This window comes from Fukomys damarensis, unplaced genomic scaffold (genome assembly GCF_012274545.1).
Source record: "Fukomys damarensis isolate Sample0158 unplaced genomic scaffold, DMR_v1.0_HiC HiC_scaffold_19, whole genome shotgun sequence".
NCBI lineage: Eukaryota > Metazoa > Chordata > Mammalia > Rodentia > Bathyergidae > Fukomys > Fukomys damarensis.
This window is the reverse complement of record NW_022900931.1, coordinates 18,479,536-18,489,108: the sequence shown is the minus strand read 5'-3', so window position 1 is coordinate 18,489,108 and position 9,573 is coordinate 18,479,536. Positions and strand designations below refer to the sequence as shown.

The 9,573-nt window shown below is 40.4% G+C and overlaps 1 long non-coding RNA gene across 1 annotated transcript in view; it reads left to right on the top strand.

Moving 5' to 3' along the window:
- Positions 1-6,821, top strand: part of LOC104856190 — a 34,699-nt gene extending 27,878 nt beyond the window's left edge. Inside the window, exons 4-6 of the long non-coding RNA XR_778576.2 lie at positions 3,940-4,024; positions 5,514-5,657; positions 6,618-6,821. This is a non-coding gene — a long non-coding RNA (uncharacterized LOC104856190). The remainder of the gene's footprint in view (positions 1-3,939; positions 4,025-5,513; positions 5,658-6,617) is intronic.
- Positions 6,822-9,573: the final 2,752 nt, after the last annotated feature.

Here is a 9,573-nt window from a genome sequence, read left to right as displayed (position 1 = left end):
CTGGGTCACACTTGGGTCCTTGTACTTGTGAGGCAGGCAGCGGAACCGCTGAGCTAAATCCCCAGTCCCAGGTTATATGTGTTTCTGACAAGAATGCAACATATGTGATGCTTTGTCCTTCCTGCATCATGTCAGAGATACATAATGACCTGTAACTGGTGAAGTTAGTGATAAATATCCTACAGAGAGATACTCTGAAAATCCTGCTGCCAGCAAACATTTGCAACTATTCTTAACATTCAGGGACATGTTTGTCTGAAACACTTATTATTATGCTGTTTGCCACATAGTTATTGTCTGTTTGTACCACACCTTCTCCACATTTGTTTGTTTTTTCTTTTAAATTGAATTTATTGGTACATTCTAGGTAGACAGTACAGTTACATTCATTAATGGGATCTTGTACATTTACATGCCAGGTCTTGGTTCTCATTTTTTCCCCTTGTCCCCACACTCCCTTTACCCCCTCCTCCCCTCCCCACCTTCAAACACTTTAATTCCATTTTTACATTTTTCTCATTAGTTTTTTTCCTTTTCCCTCATTCCCCTTTCCGTATCCTTCTCACTGTCCACGTTTTAATTGGGCTTCTACAGAAGGGCTTTCTCTTCTCTGGCTGTGGTAGAAAATATTCCGTCTTTGTCCCTAGTTCTGGGCCCACAGTTCCTGGACCCCTCAGAATTTCCTGAGTGACAGGGTGATGGGGGTGTCTTCTTCTAGTGAGGCAATGCTTGGCATGTCCCCTAGACAGAGTCAGAATGGGGCTGATTGCCACAAGTTTGATTAGGCTTAGATTACAAGTTTGAAGCTTTTCCGTGGCATCTCCAACCTCTTGGAAGGGAGAAGAGCCAGGGTGGCTTTGATCACCAACACCCACAGTTATGCCTTAGTAATGAAACGTATAAATATACTAAAAGATAGGGTTCGGGAGCATCCAAGAGGCAACACGTCCATGTGCTGGGAACACCATGCATGCTGTCTTCACCAGAAAGACTTGTTCGCACATGGGCCCCCCTCAGTCCTCACCCTATGCATCTCTTCATGTGGCTGTTTACTTATCACCTTCACAATAAGAAAGAGAAGCGATGCTTTAGAGGGAACTACTATTTGACAATAGAATAGAATATTCCAGAATTAAAGTCATACCTTGAAGATCATAGTGTACAGCAAAATCCAAAAATAATCTACACTTACACTTGGCATCATAAATGAAAAATAGATTATCTTAGAGGAAAAAGAAATTCAATGCAGCTAAGAAACTCTCTCTGTGCATATTTGTATAGAGCAATTTCCAGGACGATCTTTTTGGTGAAACTCCCACAATTGCCTATTTCTCATGCCATCTAATCATCCAGATGCCAAAAGTGCAAGTGTATTGTTTTAGACGTAGCAGTAACACCTATGCCCTATTTCTTAAGGTAAGTTTTTATAGAAGAGATACCTCCAATATACAAAATGTAGCTCTTTAATGTTCTCATATGTAACAATCCCGAAGTGATCAGACCAAGTTTCCTGCCTGATTCTGTTCATGCAGACATTAAATGCCCCTGATGCTTCCCACCCTGTGTATAGGGCAAGAGTTCTTCACCATGTTTACGGCACAGACTTCTCTGGCACTTCATTCAAGCACATAGACTCTCCAAATAACAGTGCATAAGTGAAAGGAAACCAATTAACTGGATCATGGTGATCAAAGTTGTTTTCTGAATTGCGATACTATCATGAATATACTTCAGGTAAGCACAGTGGCCCATGCCTATAAATCCTAGCACTATGGGAGGCTGAGGCAGGAAGACTGTGAGTACATGCCTAGCCTGGGCAATTTAGTGAGATCTTATCTCAAAATAAAAGAAGTTTAAAAAGGGTTGGGAATGTAGCTCAGTGTGAAAGCCCTGGGTTCAGTCCCCAGTGCTGTAGAGATAAAAATGAACTTCTTAATTGATTAAGCAATACCACCTAACAACAGATCTAACAACTGTTGTAACTTTGAAGAAGGACTGAGCATAAATGATGTTTTAAAAAATGATGTCATATGCACTGGCACATGCCTGCAGTCCTACCATTCTGAGAGGCTGAGGCAAAAGGACCGCAAGTTCAAGTCCTGCCCGGGCAACTTGGCAAGACCCTGTCTCAAAATGATTTTTAAAGGGCTAGGGATGTAGATTAGGGGTAGAATGCCCTGGGTTCAATCCCTAATGTTGCCAAAAAAATGTATAACATGATATGAAAATATTATTTTGAGTAGCAAATTCATGTGTGCTGTTAATACTGAACTGTGATTTGTCATTGAAGAAAGCCTTAATTTTAGCTTGGGGCTTTTGGAAACAAACATGTAATACTTCCTCAGCCACGTTCATGAACCTGAGATCAAAGGTCTTGGGCCTACAGTGGCTCTGGCTTGAAGCTGAGTCACAGGCAGCTCCCCTGCTTACGGAAGGGGAGAGCGCGCAGTGTACACTCAGTGTTCTAAATTCCAGCTCTGGAAGTGGAAAGTATTACTCCTGCTCACAAAGTCTTAGGGGCCACATCCAGCTACAACATGTACCCAGACTTTTATAATTGTTCTTGCTTATTTAACTGTAGCACTGGGTGATTCAACCCAGGGCCTTCGAACTGAGCTACATCCCCAGCATTTTAAAAATTATTTTTATTTTGAGACAGGTTCTCACTCAATGGCTGTTATCCAGGCTGGGCTTGAATTTGCAGTCCTCTTGCCTCAGGCTCCCAGAGTGCTGAGATTATCCTGTGCTAGCATGCCTAGCTAATCCAAGTCTTTAAAAATAGTTATATTACATAAGTTTTGGTAAGCAACTTACATGTTCCTCTATGCTCTTGTAAGAAGAAGCAAATTTTACAAAATTTAACTTACACAACAGAAAAACGATGGAATGAATTTCCTCAAGTGTTTCTTTGATGTGTAAACCTCCGTGTACATTTTTAAAATTTTGATATAGTTTAGTAACTTTTTAATATAGTTTACTAAAAGAGTACTTTTAACTGCAAATCTAAAGCAAATAAGTAATTTAGGGTAGAATCAAAATTATTTCATCATAAAGTTGTAAATTAGGTAAAAATTTATTTCAGTCTTTATACCTCACTTTGTGTGTGTGTGTGTGTTGTGTGTGTGTGTTGTGTGTGTGTGTGGCACTGGAGATTGAAGGTAGGGAATACTAAGCCACATCCTCTGCCCTTTTATAATTTTAGTTTGAGGTAGTATCTTATTAAGTTGTCCAGGCAATCCTGCTGCCTCAGCCTCTAGAGTGGCTGGAAATACAGGATGCCCTACCATACCTGGGAACAACATTCCAATTCTTTTTCTTTTCTTTTTTTCTTTCTGTACCTGAGTTTGAATTCAGAGCTTTTGCACTGAGCTACATCCCCAGCCCTTTTTTGTTTTGAGACGATGTTTTCCTAAATTACTAAATAGCCCAGACTGGGTTTGAACTTCAGATCCCCCGCCTCCGTCTCCAAAATCCTGGTATTTCATGAACGTACCATCACAGCTAGCCTAACATTTAGATCCTTTTTTTTTTCATAGCCTCTCCTCTTTGCTCCCATTTTGTAGGTTCACTTTGTTCAGACTTTATGTATTTCCAATGGATGAAAACCAACCTTGACTTTATAATCCTCCTGCCTCAGTCTCCTGAACATTGGGATTACAGGAATATGCCACCATGCCTAGCTTCCTATTTAAAATGTTTTATTTTAAAAATTGTCCAGTCAGGGATTTGGCTCAGTGGTTCCACTGCCTGTCTGGCAAGCTCAAGGGCCCTGATTCGATCCTGGGCACCTAAATAAATAAATAAATAAAACTTGTCAAATTAATTACAGAAAAGTAGAGAACCCAATGAGTATCTATATACCTTCCACTTAGATTTAATAATTATTCATTGTTTATCAGAGACTTGTAGTAGGTTTTGATCTCTTGCTTGGTTTTACAGCATGAAGCTGAGAGAAAAACTTAAAGACAGAACTGAAGAGAGAGAGAAACAGGGAGCCAATGCCACTCAACCAGCAAAGGCACTGGTTAGTCCAAGCCACTAATTTTTATTGGTAATCAATTGGGGTAAGAGTGAACTATGTGCGAGGACGTGCAGTCGTGCAGTTGCTATGGATACTAATGTAGACAAGGAAAAAATACAGCATTTTTCAAATTAGAAACAGAATAGATGAAATATAGGGTTGTATTTAGAACCTTGTCCTTCTGGTTAAGAAGGCTTTAGTCATGGGAATGGAATTTGGGTGTGAGTCACTCATGACCTTGGCTCATAGGCTTCAGCCCCACTCGAACCCAACTTCTCAAAACAACCAATTGTGGGGTTAATTCTTGTTTGTTTGTTTTGGTACCAGGGATTCAACTCAGCCCTTGCACTTGGAAGGCAGGCTGCAGAACCACTGAGCGTGTGAGGTTAATTCTTTACAGTGTATTTTGGGCATAATCAATAAGGCAGTACCCTACAATTATTAACATTTTCTCCCATGAGCTTCACCTCTTTAGATGTAAATATATAGACACACCCACACACAGGCTGAGCATACCTAACCTGAAATCCAAAATGCTCCAAAATTGGAAACTTTTTGAACAGCAACATGATGCCACAAGTGGAAAATTCCACACCTGACCGATTGTGACAAGTTGTGTCAAAGTACAGGTGCAAGGGCTGGGGATGCAACTCGGTGGTAGAGTTCTTGTTCAACCCCCAGGATCACCAAGACAGAACAAAAAAACAGGTGTAATGAAATGAATTTTGTGTTTAGACTCATGTCCTATCCTCAGTATATCTTATTATATCTACATACATATATTACAAAGTCTGTAAAACTCTAAAATCCAAACCATTTCTGATTCCAGCATTCCAAAAGGGCCAGGATACCCTATATATGTATAGACACACAGTCAGGCACTGTATGTTCTAGTCAGTGACAGAACACACCTACAACAGAAGTCTCTGGATGTGCACTGCATACATGTAATCCCAATTCTGGGAAGGCTGAGGCAGGAGGACTGCAAGTTTGAAGCTAGCCTGAGCTACATAGTGAAATGTATACATTGTATCCTTTTGTGACATTGTAGCTGTCTTAGTTTACATATACCTTGTGATGCTCAAAGGACAAAACTGCCCAGTGATGCATTTCTCACAACAGAGCTCTGCCATTAGGTGATTTACGACTCTAAGTAGATACACACACAAATACAATTTTCTAAACAATTTGAAAGACAGTTACAGATACCACGAAACTTTACCCCTAGATACTGCTGCATGAACTCCTAAGAATAAGGACATCCTCCCTTAATATAACAACTATAATATATTATCACTTTTAAGAAAGTTAATGATAATTCCGCAATACCATCTAATAACCATTCCATATTTAAAATTTCCAATTTTTTTTTTTTTTTTGGTACTGGGGATCGAACTCAGGACCTTATGCTTCCAAGGCAGGCGCGGTGCCACTGAGCTAAATCCCCGGCCCTAAAATTTCCAAATCTTTCAAAAGTGTTTTCTTTAATAAGTCAGGAGTGGTGAGGAGACAGTTGGAGAAGGCTGCTGAGGCAGTGAAGGGACAGTTGAAAGACTGGAAAGAGGAAAAAATCACGTTAGTGGAGGCTGGAAAGGCAATGAAGAAATTTTTGGAGACTAGGAAAGACGAACACAAAGTAAGTAGTACTAATCAGCAATTCCATTCTGTCACAGCTGATTTAAGAACTCAGTTAGCCAGCACCAGTTTCCTGATACTGTTAAGTTCCAGGCATCGTGCTAGAGTCTGAGAAATAACATAGGTGCTGTAAGATGGCAATTTTACCAGGCAGCAATTTTCAGAATAATTTTGTTAACACTGATAGTTTCTAGCAACTGAAGGCAGAGAGTTGTTTCCCTAAATTCTCCTCCCTGTCCCTCAGTCTTAGTATCAGTGATATCCCATTGAACCTGCAGATCTATCTGTGAAATCTCTAGACAGAATGTTGAAAATTTCAATTGGTTTCTTTCAGCAACAACATATGATAACGTGTAACAATAGAAGAGTGAAGCTAAAAAAAGGAAAAAAAAAAGGATTGCTCAGATTTCAAGCAAATGTAGATGACATATAAGGACCCAGGATGGGCGGGGAGTGTAGAAGGGAGAGGAGGGAAAGGGGAAGTGAAAAAGATCAAGATGTTGTACGTGTATGTCCAGCTCCCCAACATGAATGTATTTATTATGAATTGCAGACATATGTTAGTTTTTAAAAAGAGAGGGGAAAAAAACCCAGCAATCTGTCACTAGCTAGCATGGGTCACAGCCCATAGAAGATGGAAATCAAATAAAAGTAAAAGTAAAATGAAAGTTTATTATAGGGGGAAAAAAAACCCAAAAACCCAAACATAGCTGGCTGCCCTGTAGGCGGCGTAGCCCCCAGCAAAGAGACAGCAAACCTGGTTACTCTCCTCCAGAGAGAGCAGCCCCAGGAAAAATATAATAAAGTTAGCTACTCTTCCACAGCCAGCCCTGAACAACAACAACGAAAATACATTTAAGTTTTATGGGATCTCAATGGAATGTCATTCACTAATTACTCTCGCTCTCTCTCTGTCTCTCTCTCTCTCTCTCTCTCTCTCTCTCTCTGTTTCCTTTTCCAGGAAGCCAAAAAATAGGGTGGAGTTTGCCTGAGTTTTCACACAGCCCCAACTGTGCTTAGAAGTCTCAGAGTGGAGATCCTACTATGGAAATACTGTTACAATGAAGGCATAATGAAATGCAGGGTCAAATTTCAGTCAAATCAATTGCCACCTTCACTTGCCTCTGATTCCCCCTCTTTGCCCACTCATCCTACTTCCTTATCTCTGGGAATGCAGCGGTTTGCTCACTTAATTGTCAGCCTGCTTTACTTTCTCCCCCTTATCATCAAGTGTTTCAGCTGCTACTTCAAAATCCTAGCTAATCTCCCCTGTCTCATTTCCAAAAGGCAGAACAAAACAAAACAAAAATTTGTCCTGAGAATAATTTAAATCCAGAGCTCTGCCAGTGAAATAGTCAAGATCAAGACAGTAGGTCTTGATCAGAAAGATTTTAGAAGGTGACTTGTAGATCCTTAGACGCACACAGAAGGGCTTCTTAGACGCCTAAGAGCATTGTCCTATGGCAACCTAGTTCAAGGTCTGTCCTGGAAAAATTATCAACATTGCTTTTGTGAAAAAATTTATATACAACTTCCAAAGTTGTTAGGACAACTGCCCTAGTAAAAGCATTATCATCCTATACTGAAGGTCAGAGACTGTTGGCATTAAAAGAAGCTAACAGGCCCTCAACTTCTACTAAACAACAACAGCAGATTGTGAGAATAATTTATGCAAAAGAAAGATAAGTTAGGCAGATCAAAGTTCTCACAGAGGAGGCTGAAGCCAAGAATCAACAGAGCAACGAATGTGGAAAACTCCCAGAGCCCAGAATTGGGACTACTTTGGGAAACGGGCCACACACAATGGCCGGATTTCAGATTCAGTGACATTAGTAACAACTATGTGTCTTTCATGTTCTGCTTTCAGAACATGAGCTCCTGTTGTATGTACCCTACCCACTTCTCACCAGTGAACACTGGCTATGGCTGCAGAGGTGGGATTAGGAGCGAAGTAAGGACAAGGTGTTTTCTATGTTCAGTTCTCTAGACAGATGAAATTAATCTGAGGCTCTCATTTACATCTACACCTAACACAGATGACAGGATCCTAGACCTTGAGCCAGAATAATGGGATGAGATGTGAGTAGGGAGATAAGTGTATTTTCCCTGTGAGGGGCAGGCAAATTGTCAGTGCCAGAGAGCAGACTGTAATACATTATTCCTACAGTTAGCTGGTGACTCCTCCAACCACTGCATGTGTGTGTCACTTCGTCACTCAAAAGGCAGACTGCCAGGGGTGGTGGCACATACTAGCTCAAGACCAGCCTGGGCAACTTAGGGAGACCGTATCTCAAAACTAAAATTAAAAATTTGAAAAGGGCTGGGGGACATAGGTCAGTGGTAGAGCACTTACCTAGTATATGTGAGGCCCTGGGTTCAATCCCCAGTGGCACAAAAGAAAAAAGCAAAAATAGAATTTAACTCCTTTCTCCCACAACTTGGGTGGAATTGTGACTTTGACTTATGGAATGTCTTCAAAATGACATTCTGCTAGAATATCCAAGAATAGGCCTTAAGAAGCTTCTGTTTTGGGGAAACCAACTGCCATCTAAATAAATTTGGGTGAAACTATTGAATAATTGAGAGACCAGAGGCTTCAGGAGAGAATTCCTGCCTCTACCTCTCCTTGCCAAGGTCTAAGCTATATAGAGAAGGCCATTTTGGATATTTCAGCCCCTACTCAGCTCCCAGGTGCGTGAATGACGACACTACAGGAAGCAGATATAAATCATCATCCCTGAGCCCTACTTAAACTGCCGAGCAGATAAATGATTGTTTCCAAAAGCCACTAAATTACTGAGTTGGTTTATTGTACAACAATAACTAGCTAAAACCACGTGAGTGAGAACATTTTGGGAATGGTGAAATATGCTTCAGGAAATACAGAATGATTTAATAGCAATCAGGGAATTTGGATATGTTACATTTGAATATGCTGCGTTTTAGGCAATGACTTTTGAACTAGGTGGTGGACAGAAATGTTCTGCTGTCAGATTTATAGTACTGTTAAATCAAGTTTTTGAGATGAAGAGGTCTCAGAAATAAATGGTTTATTGAGCTGTTTGCAGATGAGAACTGGCCTGGGACAAATTTCCTAAGCTACCTGGAGCCAGGGCTGGATGGCAGTTGGAAAAATGTCCACCTGACCCAGGGACTTGGGGTCTTCCATAATGAAATTTTTGGAGAGGAGAAACCCAGATTGTTTACACTGAACCTCCATTGGCTGTCGGAATGAGGTATGACTCCAGTGAGTAATCTTCAGCACACAGGAAAGGGATGGGGAGCAGGGTGTCTGTTGGTTTGTTTTTGTTGGTTTAGCTTGAAGTTGTGAATTAAGCTGAACTTGTATATCTTCTTCCTCCCTCCATTCTCTGGCCTGTAGCTTCATTTAGGACATCTCAGAATTCTCTTCTCAGTACCTTTAAGAAGCGTGAAATGGAAGCATCTATTTTTATAACATTTTAAGTACCAATTTACCTACAACTATTTACTGAGAATCTGTTAAGTGCCAGGCCCTGTGCCCAGGAGTGAGATAATGTAGGTACTGTTACCAGTTAGTAATTTTAAAAGTTTTAAGAAAACAAATATTAGTTGACCCTGGAAATTAAAGGTGGATGAGGCTATTTCTTCACCCCTTCCCATTCTCAACAGTTTTGATATCAGTGATATCTTACAATAAAAGTAAATCCTAGAACAAATTCTGACAAATGTGCTAATATACATTTCTGTATGTATAAGCATAGTAATATATGTCGAAATGTCACATATATATTTCCATGAAAAGAAAGCAACAGAGTTCCATTAAGAAATATGTAGAACCAGGGCCGGGGATTTAGCTCAGTGGTTCCAACGCCTGCCTCGCAAGTGCAAGTTCCCAAATTTGATGCCCGGTACTGAAAAAAAAAAAAAAAAAAAAA